Source organism: Sciurus carolinensis, chromosome 13, assembly GCF_902686445.1.
Source record: "Sciurus carolinensis chromosome 13, mSciCar1.2, whole genome shotgun sequence".
In the NCBI taxonomy this organism is placed as follows: domain Eukaryota; kingdom Metazoa; phylum Chordata; class Mammalia; order Rodentia; family Sciuridae; genus Sciurus; species Sciurus carolinensis.
In genome coordinates, this window is record NC_062225.1 from 24,155,162 (window position 1) to 24,174,309 (window position 19,148).

Sequence of the window (19,148 nt, forward strand, 5' to 3'; positions counted from 1 at the left end):
TATATTATATATATATATAACCTATAGGAAGAAAACTACAAAACTCTGATGAAAGTTAACAATAAAAATCTAAACAAGTAGAGAAATATTTCATACATTGATAGGAAAACTCAATACCATTAAGATATTAATTTTTCCAAACCTGATGTACAGATTCAACACAATCCCAATATAAAATCCCAGTAAGCTACTTGGTGGATATTGACAAGCTGATTCTAAAGTTTCTGTGGAAAAGGTAAAAAAATCAACGACAAAATACTTAAGTAGAAAAAGTAAAACATCAGAGACTAACTATGTTCAACTTCAAGACTTATGAAACTACAATAATCAAGTCAATATGGTATCGGCAAAATTAAAAAGCAGACAAATAAGATTCATAAGAACCAATTCAAAATCAGACTCACACATATAAAAGTCAGCTTATTCTGAAAAGAAAACAAAGGCAATTCAGTGGATAAAGGGTAGTAATTATAACAAACAATCATAGAACAATTGGATAGCCACATGCAATAAAATGAATTTAGGCACAGACCTTAATTTCATTCACACAAAAAAAAACCCTAATTTTAAAATGGATCATAAATTTAAATGTAAAACTCACCTTCTAGAAGATAACATTAAAAAGAGTCAAGGTGACCTTGAGTTCAGTTAATTATTTATTTAGTAATTAATTATTTCTTCCCATAAAAGAAAAAAATGACAAGTTGGAATTCATTAAAATTAAAAACATCTTCTCTGCAAAGGATTCTGTTATAAGAATTAAAAGACCAACCAAAGACTGGGTTGTAGACCACAATGAGAAAATGAGCAACTTCAGTGTAGGTGAATAAATTCTGACATGATTAGGAAGGAAGGAAGGAAGGAAGGAAGGAAGGAAGGAAGGAAGGAAGGAAGGAAGGAAATAAGCAACACCATTTTCAAAAGAGGGCAGAAGACCTCAATAGACACCCCACCAAAGAAGATAAATAGCATGTGGATACTAATTCACAAAAAGGTGGGGGAGGAATAGAATTTCAGTGGATTAGACAAAAGGGAATGAAGGAAAGGGAGTGGACTGAATCTGACATAACTGTCCTATGCACACACATGAATACACCACAATGAATCTCAACATGGTGTTGAGATCCCACAAGACTGGGATCCTAATTAGAATAAGATGTACTACATGTTTGTATAAATATGTCAAAATAGACTCTACTGCCATGTATAACTAAAAAGAACAAATAAAATTTTTTAAGAAGATAAATAGCAAATAAGCATATGAAAAGATACTTAATATCACCTGTTATTAGGGAAATGCTAATTAAAACAACAAACAGCACCATTACACACCTGTTGTGGCTAAAATCCAAAAACTGACAATAGCAAATATGGGCGAGGATGTGGAGCAACAGGAATTACCATTCATTTCTGGTGAAAAAGCAAAATGGTACAGTCATTTTTGAAAACAGTTTCCTCACTTAATACAAAACTAAATATAGTTTCATCATATCATTCAGCAATCATAATTCTAGTTATTTATTCAATGATTTGAAAATTTAAGTATGTGTGAAAACTTGCACATAAATCTTCATAGTGCCATGTTCATATTTGCCAAAACGTGGAAGCAACCAAGATGTCACCAACAGATGAATGGATAAGCAAACTGTAGTACATTCATACAAGAAAATTTTATTTGATAAAACAGAAATAGCCATAAAAAAATAGAAGGGGGCTGGTGTTGTGGTTCAGTGGCAGAGCACTTGCCTAACATGTGTGAGGCACTGGGTTCCATTCTCAGCACCTTGTGTAAAAAAAAATAAAGGTCCACTGCCAACTAAAAAAACAAAAAACAAAAACGTTAAAAAAAAGAACTTTAAATGCATACTCTAAGTGAAAAAAGACAATTTGAAAGGCTACATACTCTGAATTGAACTATATGACATTCTGGAAGAAGCACAATTTATAGAAACAAAAGATCACTGTTTGCTAGGGGTTAAAGGGCTGTGGACAGGTGAAACAAGGGATTTTTTTTGTTTTTTGTTTTTTTTCTTAAGTGAGGATTAACTCCAGGGGCACTTTACCACTCAGCTACATCCCCAGACATTTTCATTTTTTTCTTTAAATCAAATTGTTTACTGTTGCTTTTTGCCATTTGGTAGCATTTTACACACAGGCTTTGATCTTCAGAACACCTTGGATTCAGTAGAAAAACCTTATAAATGAAGTTTTGTACAAAAGAAACTTCTCAGCAGTCAAAATTTAGACTGTAAAAAAAAAAAAAAAAACATGCAAAACATACTTTTCTGAAAACACTTAACTTTGAACAAAGCACCAAACTACACAAAATGCAGAATGAAAACAGCATTTTAACTCCACCAAAAGTAGTCATCATAAAAGGTGTAAAAGTCACCTAACTTCACTAGGCACTGTTCGCTTTTTAAACATGAGACACTAAAAAATATTGTCCACAAACCACATCCCAGCTCTATGGCAGGTTTCAGAAAGTCTTTGACTTCATGCTTTAATAGCAACCAAGTGAGTAGGAGCACGATGGGGATCGTGACCTGTGTCCCCATGACTGTAGTAAGGAGGTGACCACCTCCTGTCTTGAGCAGCTCTCCATCCACCTCCTCCTCTCTACGATCTGCTACAGTAGTCCCCATCATCACAGCCTCAACCATATCCCCTGTCATCATAATCCGCACAGCGTGAGCTGCCATAGGTTGATCTCCCCATGTAAATTCCTGGTGTTGGAGTATGTGGTCTTTTTGTTACAGAGAAATCAATTCTGATTCTATGTCCATCAAGCTCCATTCCATTGGCATGTTCTTTAGCTTCCTTGGCTATATCTACATTTTCAAAATATACAAAGGCAAATCCTCTTGAACACCTAAACTGCTGGTCATATACAATAGACACATCAGCAAAGGGGCCATATTTAGAGAACACTTCTCTCAGCTCTCTTTCTATGGTATATAAGCTTGACCCAAACACTCCAAGACAACAATGGGCGTCAGGATTTGCCCGACTGCCAACATGGAGCCTTTGAGTAGACATGGGAGCATGACAATGGCTGGGCCATCTGCGATAATCTCGACTGCAAGACCTGCTACCAGAACGTCTATGGGAGCGGGAACACGAGCGGACCTTGTATAATGCCTCCGAGAACTTCTTCTGGGTCTAGACCTAGATTCAGATCTGGACCTGCACTTTGATCTGGACGCCTGGAATCTTCCTTGAAGCAAGACCTTGCAAGAGTATGCCTTGCAGAGTTCCCCAATCCGTGAGCACTTCCACTTCTGGAAGCAGAACGGGATTCTTAGCGTAGTGCTTTCTGATTCCAGATTACTTCTTATCTTAACTTCATTTTCCTTTCTGTTCTTCATTCTTCCGTTTCAAATTCTGACTTCTTTCATCTTCCCCACTTCACACAAATTGCTCAATTTTCTACAAGTGGAACTTCTGGTCTGATAATTAACATGTATTCTTTCTTTTATTTTTTTCAAATTTCAGCTTCACTTATTCCTGAGCTTCAAATACTCATTTATAAAACATCAAATGACGACTTCTGCATTTTCCTTCTTCAACATTAACCCGCTCACCATAGTTCTGCTTGCCGCTGTCGCTCAAAACTCCTGGTTGACGCCACTGCTGGCTGGGCTTCAATGGAAGCTGCCAACCTCTTGCGCCTTCTCTCTAGAGGCTCTGCCGCAGCCTCGCAGGACGCTTGGGTTGCCGAGCTGCTAATCCGAAATGTTCCGCACCACCTCCCTCGTTTTTTATTTTGAGACAGAGTCTCCCCAAGTTGCTGAGGCTAGCCTCCAACTTGCAGTCCTCTTGCCTCAGTCTTCTAAATCACTGGAATTATACAATTGTGCTACCAACCTGACATATATGGGACTTTTTGCAAGTGAAACTGTTCTGTTTGATACTGCAATTATGCATACATGGCATCATGCATACCTCAAAACCTATGGAACTGTACAACACACTTAAACCCCAAAGTAAGGCAAAAAAAAAAAAAAAACCTAACATAAGCTATAAATTTTTTGCTAATAATAAAATATCGATACTGCCAGGTGCAGTACCACACACCTATAATCCTAGTGGCTCGGGAGGCTTAGTCTGGAAGATTGCAAGTTCAAAGCCAGTCTCAGCAACTTAACAAGGTCCTAAGAAATTTAGTGAGGCCCTGTCTCAAAATAAAAAAATTAAAATAATAATCAATACTGGTTCATCAATTGGGACAAATGTGTCCAACTAATGTAAGATATTTACAACAGGGGAGGACCTGAGGGTGTAGCTCAATGGTAGAGAATATGCTTAGCATGCTCTAGGCCCAAGGTTCAATCCCCAGCACCAAAGGACAAACAAGGGGTATGAGTTATGAGGAGATACATGGAAACTCTCTATCCAATTTTTGTGTAAACCCAAAACTTTCCTTATAAAATAAAGTCTAAGAGGGTATTTTAAAGGAAAGCCAAGAAGGTATTTTGATATTAAAGAAAATGCAGGGAGATTTTTTTTTTTTTAATACTGGGGGGAAACAGCATTTAATGATTATAAACCTCTCTCAACAAATCTACTCGAAGATAGAAATACAATTAATCTTGGTTCAAAATAATATATTTCAATAACTTTATTTTACATAAAAAGAACAAAATAATAATTCTGGCCAGAACTCTCCAACGCCAACATCACCACCCCAAAAAAATAAGGGAAAGGATATGGCATAGACATAAAGGCCTTAATTTCTTTATTTTTTACCGATTTCTTTATTTTTTACCAGGAGAGTCAGAGATCAATGAGAGGTAATAGGGGAAAGACGAGCCGAGGGCACACTGTGAATGCCAGTGTAACTCTCAGAGCACTGAGTATGTATCTATATTAAAGCATCTGTCTTAAGTCTGTTCAGAGTGTTATAACACCATAAACCACATCACTTATAAACAAAAGTTATTTATTTCTCACAATCCTGAGGCTGGGAAGTCTGAGATCGAGGGGCTAGCAGATTCACTGTCTATGAAGGACTGCTTTCTGGTTTAGAGGGCAACTTCTTGCCATATCCTCACCTGCTGGTAGGGCAAAGAGACTGCTCCTGGGCCTCTTTTCTAACGTTTCTAATACAATTCATGAGCACTCCACTCCTATGACCAAGTCTCCTCCCAAAAATCACCTTGGGGGTTAGAATTTCAACATCTGAATTGGAGGAGTGGGGGTACACAAACACTCAAGGTCAAAACAGCATCTATCACTTGAATTACAACTTGGCCTAATCTTCTTCACCAGGTTGAAACATAAATAAAATGTTAAAACACAAAGGCCATAACTGGTTACCCTTTGTGCTAAGCACACAGAAGGCCTCTATAAATACTGAACTGAACTGGACTGGAAAACATCAAAGGTATGTCTGGTAAAGCATTAAAAAGAATCATAAAGTTAAAGTTTCATTGAAGAGGGAAGTATAGCTAGAAGAATTTTTTCTTCTTATTATTTTAAAGTGTAAGACCAAGTTTTGGGAAGAAGTAAAAGTCAATCAAGAGACTGAAACTATAAGGAAGTTAGGGGAAGGGAGATTACTAGTAAACCAAAGTTCTAGAAAATTCTGAAACAAATAGGATCAAAAAGTTTGTAGCTATTAACCTCATTAAGGAAGTCAGGCACTTCTGCCTCTGAAATGGAAATGAAGGATGGCCTAAAAGAAACATGAAATAGAAAATATAAATTAGAAAAAGTTATTCTAAATGGCCCAGATCACTTACAAACCTCAAAAAGGTAAAAGATCATCTGCTGAATTGTAGTCTAGAATGGTCAATCTAGAGAAAATAATTAGGGCTTGGACATGCTTATAAGTATTAGTAAGTAGCCATGAATATCTCAGTGAGTTCAGGTAGCATGATTATAGTAGGTAAAATCAGAATGATTATATTACTTTTTCAAGGAATTAATTTAATTCTCAGTTGTAGTATTTTTTGTTATTAATTTAAATGTTATATCTCTTTCATATTCAATAAAACAATCATAATTCATGAGAGAGAGTAATAGTGAATGGTTAATAGACATAACATTTTCTTACCAACAGAACACATCAACCATGTTGACAGCTTCATATTCACATGTCTATCAATTAATTAAAATCTTATCAACCACCTGATTTACTTCAGAACCCATTTGTTATAACAAACCACTTAAATAGTACAGTAATCTGCCACAAAACTTTAATTTCTACTAACACTTCATAAATTCATGCCAAAATGTGCTTTTGATTATAAATACTACACATAATTCTTGTTGTATATAGCATCGCTTTATCACACCAATTACTTAATTCTATTAACATATCCAAGATACACAAAGAGAAATGAGTCCCAGATTCAAAAGGAACAGTCTGCTGAGACTGAACAGAAGCCTTAGATCAAAATTAGGCATTCTTCTTCCCTACTCAGTATAGCTTAGATCTGGATTAAATTAATCAGTGCCATCGATGTATAAAAATGACAGCTTCTAAGAGATGAGGACACACACAAATCTTGTTGGGCCAAGAGTATGACTTTAACCTCAGTCTTGGGGGGACGGGGGCTGGGTGAAGAGGAAGTTAAGAGAGAAGGGAAGAGGAGGAGGAGGAGGAGGAGGAGGAGCAGGAGGAGGAGGAGGAGTAAGGAAAATGGCCAGGGTTAACTTAACTTGTGCATGGACAGATGGATTTTTTTAAAGCACTTTCTTCTCCACCAGGGAATATCAATAGCCTTTTAAGCGGTCTCGCATTTAAACGTGTGTTCTGACAGTCATGTCAGAGCCTGAGTAAAAGCCTTTTCATGGAAATCATTAAAACGAAAAGATCCAGACAAGAGGTCTGTTTTTTTCCATGGAGCAAGAATGGAATAGAATAATGTCAGTTTTAAAGGATGGAAGTACCTTAAACACTGATGGAATAGATGAAACACCTTCCTTCTCCTCACTTTCCCTCCCCTGGCCCCCCATCACCTGAAAACTTTACCTGCTGCTGTCTAGAATACTCTATTACAAATAGTAAAGGAACTTTGCAGGTAGGGTTAGGAGTGAGGGAAAGAAGAAGAAAAGGCCTAGCCCCACAGCCTCACATTCATTTGTGATTCAAAGCAAGAGGGAATAGAGCAATCCCAGAAGTATTCCAACAGGGCTGACCCTCCTGGGTCCTGTGCTCCCCATGTGTAACTCACAAAGTCTCACAGCTCTCAACTTTAAACTGCTGAATCATTTCAGCAAGTGGTGTGTACCTATCTGTTGGTGAGAAATAACAGTCATTCCTTGCTCCAACCATCACTTCCTTGCTTCCCACTGCTCAGTGCTCCTTGCCCACTGTCAAGCACTGCAGCAGTGCTGATGGACTCTCCCCAGGAAACTGGAGGGTGAGCCAGCCAGCCACAAAGGTCACTTTATATCTTGGCTCAAACCTTAGGCCCTCTGCAAAAGATGTTTTTGTTCCTGAAAGACCACAGAGATACTGGTATTTCCCTTACCCAAGTTAACAACTTTTCAAGGACTTCCCCCACCCACCATATTTTTCCCTTATGGCCCTTCCTCCCCTTAATATCACACTGGAATCTTGATCCTTTAGAATGTTTTTTTCATTTATATGTTCCATCAAAATCGTTTCTGAGCGATTATTAACTGTGCCAGGAAAAAAAATCATTTCAGATTTATTAGTCCCTGGTCATTTGATGCTGATGGAAGTTTCTGTCACACTGATCTTCTAGATTCCCCAAATGATTTAGTGGCTCTAACCACCTTAGGAAGAAGTATAATACAAAATCCAAAGTCAGTGTTATGAAATAAATCTCAGAGATGCCTGGAGGTTTCCCCTGAGAGTTAGTGTTATTCATAGTCTTAATCCCACTTTAAAAAAAAAAAAAAAAAAAAACTGTGAAATAACTCTGGTTTCAGATTCTTCAAAGACACTTTGAAATTTTCACTTTCACTCTTAGATCAAGGGAAATTTTGTAATCTTTCTGAGTCTTTAAAAACATTACAAAAAGGAATACCACCATCATCATATTTGTGAATGCTCTTTATTCCCCAGGCACTAAACTAAGCATATAATCTGAATTATTTTACTTAAATTTCAAACACTGTTATTGGGTAGATAACTTTTGTTATTTCCACTTTAGAGAAGAGGAAATTAAGGTTTAGAGAAGTGCATTAAGTCACCAAAGTTTGCAAATTCCAGAGAATGGAAGAACCAAGATTTTAGGAAAAACTTAAGAGTGGCTACACCCTCAATCTTTACAATTATACCCTCGTGTGCAGAATAACTTCAGTCCTCTTACTGATTATGCACAGATTAACTTACATTAAAATTATTTTAACTCTGAGTCTGGAATGAGAGAGAGAGAGAGAGAGAGAGAGAGAGAGAGAGAGAGAGAGTGTGTGTGTGTGTGTGTGTGTACGTACTCCATATATAGTTTGTTTGTTTGAGTTTTGCTTTGTTTTATTTTGAGACAGGGTCTTGCTATATTGCCCAAACTGGTCTGGAACTCCTGAGTTCAAGTGATCCTCCTGCAACAGCCTCCCAAGTGCTAGGACTACAGGTGTACCACCACACCTGGCTTGGTTTGTGTTATCTCATCAAAGAGTAAAAGAAATAATTAAAACATTCCTGGGAGGGAGGGAGGCTTCCTAGTTAATAAAAACAGTGATGGCCCTCTTATTTAACAATTTGGTGATATGTATACAAAAATACAAGAATTTCTTATGCACTTAAGAAATCCATAAAATCTGAAAGCAAAACACAACTTATAAAGATTACAATTAAGAAGGTCCAACTTAGAGGAATGCTAAAGTCTCAGGCTGAGAAGGCAAGTCAGCAATCAGTTCACACTGAAAAAAGAAACACAGAAGCTCTTTGCAACTTACCAGCCCATCTTATAGTCTCTGCCTCTTCTTATCTTGGTTATATAATTGTCCTCTCAGCCCAGAGGAAAAGAATTTTATAAGTTTTTACTACTTCTCATTATATTAACCAGTCTCAAATAGAATTAATCTATTTTCTTTGCCTCAAAAGACACTAAACCTTTTTTTTAAAAAAAGGTTCAGAAAATGTCTAAGAAGTCACCTTTGCTCTCTTTGTTTAGTGAGAAGGACCACTCTTGTCACATTCCAGGAAAGTAAGACTAGCACAAGTACATTAAGGACTGCTTCATTAGCTAATCCACTGCAGGCAAACAACCCTCAGCAAAGTTAATTAATATCATCTCAAACTCCTTTTAAACCTACTCTTTTCCTTTAGTCCTCAGAAAAAAATGAAAAGACATTGAAGAAAATGTTACTGTAACAAAAGTCATTGTTACTGAATTAATGTGATAGTTTTACATCTTTTATTCCAACCCAATATCACTAAAAATAACAATCTTCGTATTTATGACACAGTAGTGAATATCTGGATAATAACTCAGAACCGAATTCACCCTATATGACGTTAGATAAAATAACTAAATGAATTTAGCTAAGATCTGAAAAGACAAAGCTTATTTATTATGCACATAATGCCCTCTACAGGCCATCAGTGGGATGAGTCAGAGAGCAAGAACAACGTAAAGATTTCTCAAACTTTGTTAGTATGCATTACCACATTTTATTTCCTAGATACACCAACAGTAATTACTCCCATTTACAACCTACCAAAATTTCAAAAATAATATTCTATATTATTTCAATGGCCCAAGTTAGGTCATTTACCAAGCTTTCAACTTAAAGATAAAAAAGATTTACATATACTACATATATACATATGCCATAACACACACACACACACAAAAAAAAAAAAAAATACTGGACAGACCTATGAAGTAAATATAAAAATAGGTATGGGGATGGTCATTCCTGATCCATTCACAGGAAAAATCAGTCCTCCATTTTAATGTTCACCTACCTATATTTCAAAAGAATTCAGATAATCACTTTACTTCCCAGAAACATAAACAGAGTACATTCACATTCTTTTAATCTACTATTATCAAGATTTAATCTAACAAATATTCCAAGTGCCAAAATTTTTATTTTTTTTTATTTTTGATGAAGTAAACATTTTATTTATTTTATTTTTCCCCTCCCCCACCCCTCCCACCCCTCTTTTCCCTCTACACAGTCCTTCTTCCCTTCATTCTTGCCGCTCTCCTTAGCCTAACTCTAAACCTAACCCTAAACATAATGCTAGCCCCTCCCACCCCCCATTATATGTCCTCATCCGCTTATCAGCGAGATCATTCGTCCTTTAGTTTTTTGAGATTGGCTTATCTCACTTAGCATGATATTCTCCAATTTCATTCATTTGCCTACAAATGCCATAATTTTATCATTCTTCATTGCGGAGTAATATTCCATTGTATAAATATGCCACAGTTTCTTTATCCATTCATCAACTGAAGGGCATCTAGATTGGTTCCACAATCTGGCTATGGTGAATTGAGCAGCTATGAACATTGATGTGGCTGTATCTCTGTAGTATGCTGATTTTAAGTCCTTTGGGTATAGGCCAAGGAGTGGGATAGCTGGGTCAAATGGTGTTTCCATTCCAAGCTTTCTGAGGAATCTCCACACTGCTTTCCAGAGTGGCTGCACTAATTTGCAACCCCACCAGCAATGTATGAGTGTTCCTTTTTCACCACATCCTCGCCAACACCTATTGTTGCTTGTATTCTTGATAATCGCCATTCTAATTGGGGTGAGATGAAATCTTAGGGTAGTTTTGATTTGCATTTCTCTTATTACTAGGGATGTTGAACATTTTTTCATATATCTGTTGATTACTTGTACATCTTCTTCTGTGAAGTGTCTGTTCATTTCCTTAGCCCATTTGTTGATTGGATTATTTGTATTCTTCGTGTAGAGTTTTTTGAGTTCTTTATAGATTCTGGAAATTAGCGCTCTATCTGAGGTATGGTTGGCAAAGATATTCTCCCACTCTGTAGGCTCTCTCTTCACATTTCTGATAATTTCCTTTGCTGAGAGAAAGCTTTTAAGTTTGAATCTATCCCAGTTGTTGATTCTTGCTTTTATTTCTTGTGCTATGGGAGTCCTGTTAAGGAAATCTGATTCTGAGCCAACAAGTTGAAGATTTGGACCTACTTTTTCTTCTATAAGATGCAGGGTCTCTGGTCTGATTCCGAGGTCCTTGATCCATTTTGAGTTGAGTTTTGTGTAGGGTGAGAGATAGGGGTTTAATTTCATTCTATTGCATATGGTTTCCAGTTTTCCCAGCACCATTTGTTGAAGAGGCTATCTTTTCTCCATTGCATATTGTTGGAACCTTTGTCTAGTATGAGGAAATTGTATTTATTTGGGTTTGTGTCCATGTCCTCTATTCTGTACCATTGATCTACCTGTCTATTTTGGTACCAATACCATGCCGTTTTTGTTACTATTGCTTTGTAGTAGAGTTGAAGATCTGGTATTGCAATACCCCCTGCTTCGCTCTTGCTACTGAGGATTGCTTTAGCTATTCTAGGTTTTTTATTCTTCCAGATGAATTTCATAATTGCTTGCTCTATTTCTGCAAGGTACATCATTGGGATTTTAATTGGAATTGCATTGAATCTGTATAGCACTTTAGGTAGTATAGCCATTTTGACGATATTAATTCTGCCTATCCAGGAACATGGGAGATCTTTCCATCTTCTAAGGTTTTCTTGAATTTCTTTCTTTAGTGTTCTGTAGTTCTCATTGTAGAGTTCTTTCACCTCTTTTGTGAGATTGATTCCCAAGTATTTTATTTTTTTCGATGCTATTGTGAATGGGGTAGTTTTCCTAATTTCTCTTTCTGAAGATTCATCACTTATGTATAAAAATTCATTGGATTTATGAGCATTGATCTTGTAACCTGCTACTTTACTGAATTCACTTATGAGTTCTAAAAGTTTTCTGGTGGAATTTCCAGGTTCCTCTAAATATATAATCATGTCATCAGCAAACAGGGATAGTTTGAGTTCTTCTTTTCCTATTCGTATCCCTTTAATTTCTTTGGTTTGTCTGATTGCTCTGGCTAGAGTCTCAAGGACGATGTTGAATAGAAGTGGTGAAAGAGGGCATCCCTGCCTTGTTCCAGTTTTTAGGGGGAACGCTTTCAGTTTTTCACCATTTAGAATGATATTAGCCATGGGCTTAGCGTAGTTTGCCTTTATAATGTTTAGGAATGTTCCCACTACCCCAATTTTTTCTAGTGTTTTGAGCATGAAGGGATGCTGTATTTTATCAAATGCTTTTTCTGCATCTATTAAAATAATCATGTGATTCTTAACTTTAAGTCTGTTGATATGGTGAATGACATTTATTGATTTCCGAATGTTGAACCAACCTTGCATCCCTGGGATAAAACCCACTTGATCGTGGTGCACTATCTTTTTAATATATATTTATATGCGATTTGCTAAAATTTTGTTGAGAATTTTTGCATCGATATTCATTAAGGATATTGGTCTGAAATTTTCTTTCCTCGATGTGTCTCTGTCTGGTTTAGGTATCAGGGTGATACTGGCTTCATAGAACGAGTTTGGTAGGGTTCCCTCCTCTTCTATTTCATGGAATAGTTTGAGAAGTATTGGAATGAGCTCTTCTTTAAAGGTTTTGTAGAACTCGGCTGAGAACCCATCTGGTCCTGGACTTTTCTTTGTTGGTAGGCTTTTGATGACCTCTTCTATTTCATTGCTTGAAATTGGTTTATTTAAGTTGTGTATGTCCTCCTCGTTCAGTTTAGGTAGTTCATATGTCTCTAGAAATTTTTAAATGTCACCCTCATGGTTGATGCAATGCAACATAATAAAATAAGAAATTTATTTAAGTGAAGTGGTTTCCTCCTTGTTAAACTCATAGCATTCCAAACATATTGCCATGCTCACAGCAACAATAATTCAGAAATGGGATGGGTAGAGGACATAATAAGACATGAAAAGAAAAGAGGAAAAATAGATTACAATGTTATAAAAAATGTATATCTCATATAGGGGTAGATCTGAACTAAATCTAACTATATAGCTCAAGTTATTTCCTCATGTAACCACAGTCTTTGACATAACCTACTGAAGATAAAATCACACCTATCCAATGTATTGCACTCATAAGTTTCTGAATCTTTTTCTTTCTCTCTTTCTCAGTAGATTCATTACAAATGAAGTATATGCTTAAGGAAAGTCTTTCAGTGAATGTGTAAAAAATGTATTTTATACCCTACAGCCCATGAAATAATCAAGGATAAAGTGAGGGGCTAGGGTTGTAGCTCAGTGGTAGAGCACTTGCCTAGTATGTGTGAGGCACTGAGTTCGATTCTCAGTACCACATATAAGCAAATAAATAAAAATAAATAAAGGTACATCAATAACTAAAAAATATTTTAAAAAAAAAGGATAAAGTGAGTCATTCTGGATCCAATCACAGGAAAAATCAGTCCTCCATTTTAATATGCTTCATAAGGTAAATGGACAATTAAAAACATGATAATTCTTTGGTTCAGGAAACTTTATATATAAGTTTTATAAGATTCCATAACACATATAGAGTCAATCAAATTCCCATGTGTAAAAAAGAAGAATACAAAGGTTTTAAAAGAGAGGATGGCCTAATCACATGATAATACAAATATCTGATTTTATTCAATGTAACATTTTTTTTTTTAAATAGGGCCTACTAGCTGACAAGTCACATACAACATTTATCTAACTTTCATAGACATGAGAAAGAATATCAGTAAGATTTTTCCAGTGAATGGTGAGAGGTCAGGATTAAAATTTTCACAATTTGGATGTTGGAATAAAAAGAATAGGTATGGGAACTGGCGGCATAGTTCAGTAGTATAGCACTTGTGTAGCATGCACAAGGCCCCTGGGTTCAATACCTAGTATCTTGAAGAAGAAGAAAGAAGGAGAAAGAAGAAAGAAAAAGAAAGAAGGAGGAGGAGGAAAGAGTAGTCATGAAAGTGATGCTAAATTGAAAGCAAATGAATTCCAATTCATAGTGAACAAAAAAAAATCAAGAAAAATTGTCAGCAATGGGACAATACAAATAGGATATATGAAGGTAGGATGGCTTGGTATAAATTCAGCAATATGAAAAAAAGCAAACATTAAAATTGATAAGCTTAAATGACCTAACAACACTGTTTAGACCTGAATGCACAATGCTATAGTACATGAGAGCAGAACACAACACATAATATTCTAAGAATTCTCTCCCTGAAATCTTGAGCGGCTCCATGGATCTCAGAATGAAAGATTAATACATAGTACACAAAATCCTGAAGCTTCAAGGAAATTTAAAAAGCCATAAGAAGTTAATAAGGTACACTGTACCATCATAAAGAAGATATCAAAGGGAAGCAAGTTTAAAAAGCAGAGAATAAAGAACAAGTAATAAAATTTAGTGTGATTTCCAGATAGTAGAGCTGGGGATGTTGCTCAGGGATACAATGCTTGCCTATCAAGCAGGAGGCCCTGAGTTCAATCACCAGTAATAGCAAGAAAAGAAAAGAAAGATAGCAAAGATAAATTCCAGAATGGTCTGTGGGCAAAGGGTGAAAAAGTCACTGATCTTAGAAATTATTAAGAGTAGTTTAAGGCTTTAATATTACTGTTTTAATGATCCACAGTATCATAATTCTTTCCCCTCCCCACCAAAAATCATATTTGCATACAAGCATTTTTATTGTTTCTACACACACAATGGTCATGTATTTGGGACTAACAGCCCTTCATGTTAATGTTACAGCAATGAATGTCAAAGTTAAAACAAATTTTTAAAAAATTAATTCAAAGGCCACAAAGACATTGCTCATACCACACCAATAACAATAAAAATAATATGAAAAGTTAAAAAAAAGAAAAGAAATTAACTACTCTAAAAAAGTAGAATGAAGTGGACAGAGAAAAAAAAGTCTAAAGAACAAGGTACCAGAAAGGGATGAGCCCTTCCTAGGTTAGCAGAGATTGACGTCCACTATTATCACCATGCACAAACGTCAAGTCTGGGTCACAGTCCGGAACAGGAGTAAATCTACCAAAGAAAAAGGGACATTGTTGGAATAAGGAGAAACCAGTCAAATTTGTAATACTAACACCTGTGCTGGTCAGAGAGACTAGAATCTAGAGGAGTCCCAAACACAAAGCTAGTTATTTACACTTTTCAATTACCACCAGACACTCTCCCTCCATAACAAGGTTCATAACTGAATCTGCAGCGTGTTGGAAGCTAGGGATGGTGTCAGAAAAATAGGGAGATCTAGACTCACAGTGCTTAGATCACAAAGCTTTGCTGGATGAGCAAACAACCAAAAACTATAAACAGGAAAAAAGAAAATGTGATTCAAAATTAGAAGAACAAACAGTAGTAGTATGCCATAGGTGACCTAGTTGTTCAGATTAGCAGACAAAAACTTTAAAATAGCAAATAACTACTTATTTATGATAGTAAAAAGAATATTAAGAATATGTAAAATTTTATAATATGTAAAAAAAATTAAAGGAAACACTGGATAAAAGAGCAAACAATTTCAGCAAAGAACTGAAAACTCTTAAAAGAATCACAGAAATACTAGTACTAAAAATAAAATATCTGAAATTAGGAATTCATTGGATGGTCTGAAAAGCAGAATGAACAAACCAGAAGAAAGCATTATTAAACTCAAACCAATTGCTGAAGTGCATTAAGAAAAGGAAGACTATTTGGGGACCCTATTTGGGGACCACTGTACAAGTCCACCACTTGTAAAAAAAAAAAAAAAAAACAAAAATCCAAGTTCTCCTTAAAAACAAAACAAAAACAGAAGGAAGGAGGGGAGGGGAGGGGAGGGAAAGAAAGAAGAAAATTTTCAATAATTTCCCCAAAATCTATAAAAGACTAAAAAAGAGAGATCAAAATAAAACTCAGAAAGTCCCAACAAGGATAAAAACTAAGATGTAGGCAACACCCTCCAAACACACACACATACACACACATATACATAGCCCTAGTCAACTGTGCATAAATTCTTTAAATAAGGAATTATTAAGAGCAGTTAGAAAAATTAGAACCATTATATTCAGGGGAAGAACCATTAGAATACCACTGAGTTATCAGAAATAAGGGAAGCAGAAACAAAAGAATAACATGTTTAAAGTCAAGGATATATATTTAAATTTCTAGAGTTACCAATGAAGATCGCTATGCAGCTAAAAATTTGGTCAACACTAAAAAGTCAACTGTAAAGATGAAATGATATTCAAGAAAATGCCCAGTGAATCCAAAAGAAGGCAGGAAAAGAGGAACAAATGAATAAAGGAATGATAATAACTAATTTAAAAATAAAACAAAAAATAAAAGATTTAAATACAAACTTATAGCAGATAAGGGTGACAAATGCCTGTAAGGTTGAGATGGGAGGATTTCCAGTTCAAGGCCATTCTGGGCAACATGACAAGACCCGTCTCAAATGAAGGAATGAATGATACAAACAGATAGAGATTTACAACAAATATAATGAATTAAAAATACCTTTTTAAGGGCAGATATAATAAAAATGAATTTTTTAAAAAAATGTAATGACCAACTTTATGGCATTTTCCAGAAAAATCAGAAAACAAAGAAGCTAAAGTAAAAAGATGGAAAAATTACACCAGGCAAACAGGAATCATTAAAAAATTTAAATTTAAATTTAAATTTTAAAAAACTGGTATAGCAACTTTAGAATCAGACAAAGGAATCTGAATCTCAAAGCAGAAGAGATAAGGTGGGACAGTTCATAATAAACAATCAAACCATTAAAAAGACATTAAAAAACTAAACATATGTGTATGCACATGGGTTAGTATAACTATTACCTAGCTTTGCCCATTGAGAAGGGCTAGAAGCAATGCTATCTTAGTACCAACAGCATTCCTAGTCTAGGGCAAAGAAAATAAAAGATGTGCTTAAAGCATCTTATAGTATCAGAAATTAAGAAATTACTTTTAAAAAAAGATGGAGGTTCACCAATGGGACTCAAATGCAACCTAAAAGAACTTCCAGTGGCCTAAACCAGAACAATTTGAGTGACACAACAAATAACCTAGTGTTGTATTAAAATTCAAAGCGTACTGGACACAGTGGCACAAGCGTGTAATTTCAGCAACTCAGGAGGCTGAGGCAAGAGAATCATCAGTGCAATGCCAGCCTCAGCAACTTAGCAAGACCCTAAGCAACCTAGTGAGACCTTGTTTTAAAGGTAAAAAATAAAAAGGTCTGAGGGATGTACCTCAGTGTTAAAACACCCCTGGTCTAATCCCTACTACGAAAAAAAAAAAAAAAAAGAAAATCCAGAGCTTAATATATGCATGAGTCCATACTGATATAAACAAGTGATGGAATTAATAAATTAGTGAGGTGTGGGGTGCAGTGAGGAGAGAAGGAAGAATGCCAAATAATTTATGGTGTTCTTTTTTTAATTTCTAAAAGATGAAGCTAAATCCTCTTCCCCATCTTGCTCCATGCCACCACCTTAAGTATAAGCTGCACTTAGAGACCTGCTTCCAAAGAATAAAGGAAGAAAAGGGGGAAGCTCTTCAGTGTTCTTATCAGGAGAGCACCATGATACCCTGGTGATAAAGATTCACGTCACCAGGGTTATCATGCAGATATCACAAATGTGCCATATGACACAAAAGGGGGGAAGAGGATCAACCCATCTTTTCCTTTCCAAAAATCCAGACCCAGTCTAATCATGAGAAAAACATCAGACAAACTCAGTCTGGGGGACATTTGCCAGCACCTCTCAAAAGTGTCAAGATCATGAAAAAAAGGAAAGGGTAAGAAACTGTCACAGACCAGAGAAGACTGAGAAGACAGGAAATGTGCTACCCTGGAATGGATCCTGGATAGTAATGAAAAAACTGATGAACTACAAATAAAGTCTAGAATTAATAGTTGTGTACCAACAGTGGTTGCTTAGTTTTGACAAAGCAAAAGTGTAAGATGTAAATAACAGGGGAACCGTGTAAAGAATATACAAAAACTTCCCATATTATCTTTGAAACTTATCTATAAATCTAAAATTGCCTTGTTAAAATTATAATTACATAAACAAAAGACCAAACAACCATGTTTTTAACAGAAGAGCTGAACAACTATATTATATGATATTATGTGAATCCTTCAAAAATATTGAAAAGAATTTTAATGATAAGATAAAAAAGTTATTAAAGAACATTTTAAGTGCAAAAGCAACTTAAATAGTATGATCTAAATCTTATAAAAAGCACAAAAACTACAATAGCAATGGTGCACAGAAAGAATACAAAATTTTTAAACTATAAATTTTTCACATAATGGTTTTTAAAAATTTGCATCTCAGTACACCAACAGTACACCAACAATGATGAGCACTACTATGTTTTGGATGCAAAAGAATTTGATTCTATACCTCTCCTTTATGTTTTCTATAAAAGCAGCATCTTGAATAAAGCAATAAGGCAGATGTTGATACTTGCCTGTCCACTGTCATTTCTCTCCTTCCCTCATACTAACAAAATTCCAATTTTATTAGGGGTGGCAATATGCTTAGGTAAAAAGCTACATTTGGAAATGTATACATAAGTCATTGAGTGAGGTTTCTATGAATGCTCTTTAAATGGAAAAGAATCAGCTCCACTACTATTCCCCTTTGCTTCTTGCCCAACCTTTTCTTGGCATAATACTGGAGGGAGTACTAGCATTTTAAAATTATGAGAAAATAAAGCACAATGGTAAAAGCTACATTTGGATTCAGATTTCTGAGCAGAAAGTTAAAAGAATCCTTGGCCCCAGTTAGTATCATGCTTCTGCTTCATCAACCCTGAAATATCTGCCTCCATACTTCCCCTAATAAAAGAAAAATAAACCCCGTACTTGTTTAAGCCCCACAGTCTCATCAAATTTTCCTTCTGAGAATATGTATACACTGTAAATGTTATGAAGTGATGCTTACACTCAAAAGATTTCTTATTGGATGTCGTAACAAAGGACAAAATACATTTTTAAGAAGGTTATTCATCTCAGTAGTATTTGGTATTTTTTTAAGCTAAAACAAATGTCAGTTTCAATTCCCTGGGATGGCTGGGAGAAGAACAATTCCATCATTGTCGGAGGAAGGAGGTGTCCAAGGACAAAAAACTCAAGAAGTTTTAATGATAATAAAATCAGCTAACACTTCAATG

The 19,148-nt window shown here is 35.6% G+C and overlaps 1 protein-coding gene and 1 pseudogene across 4 annotated transcripts in view; both read right to left on the bottom strand.

The window, feature by feature from the left end:
• The window catches only part of Exoc6b (exocyst complex component 6B), a 579,628-nt gene that overhangs the window by 362,269 nt on the left and 198,211 nt on the right, over positions 1–19,148 (bottom strand). The gene's annotated exons all lie outside the window — the stretch shown is intronic.
• LOC124963470 (transformer-2 protein homolog beta-like) overlaps positions 2,504–19,148 on the bottom strand; it is an 84,743-nt pseudogene continuing 68,098 nt past the window's right edge.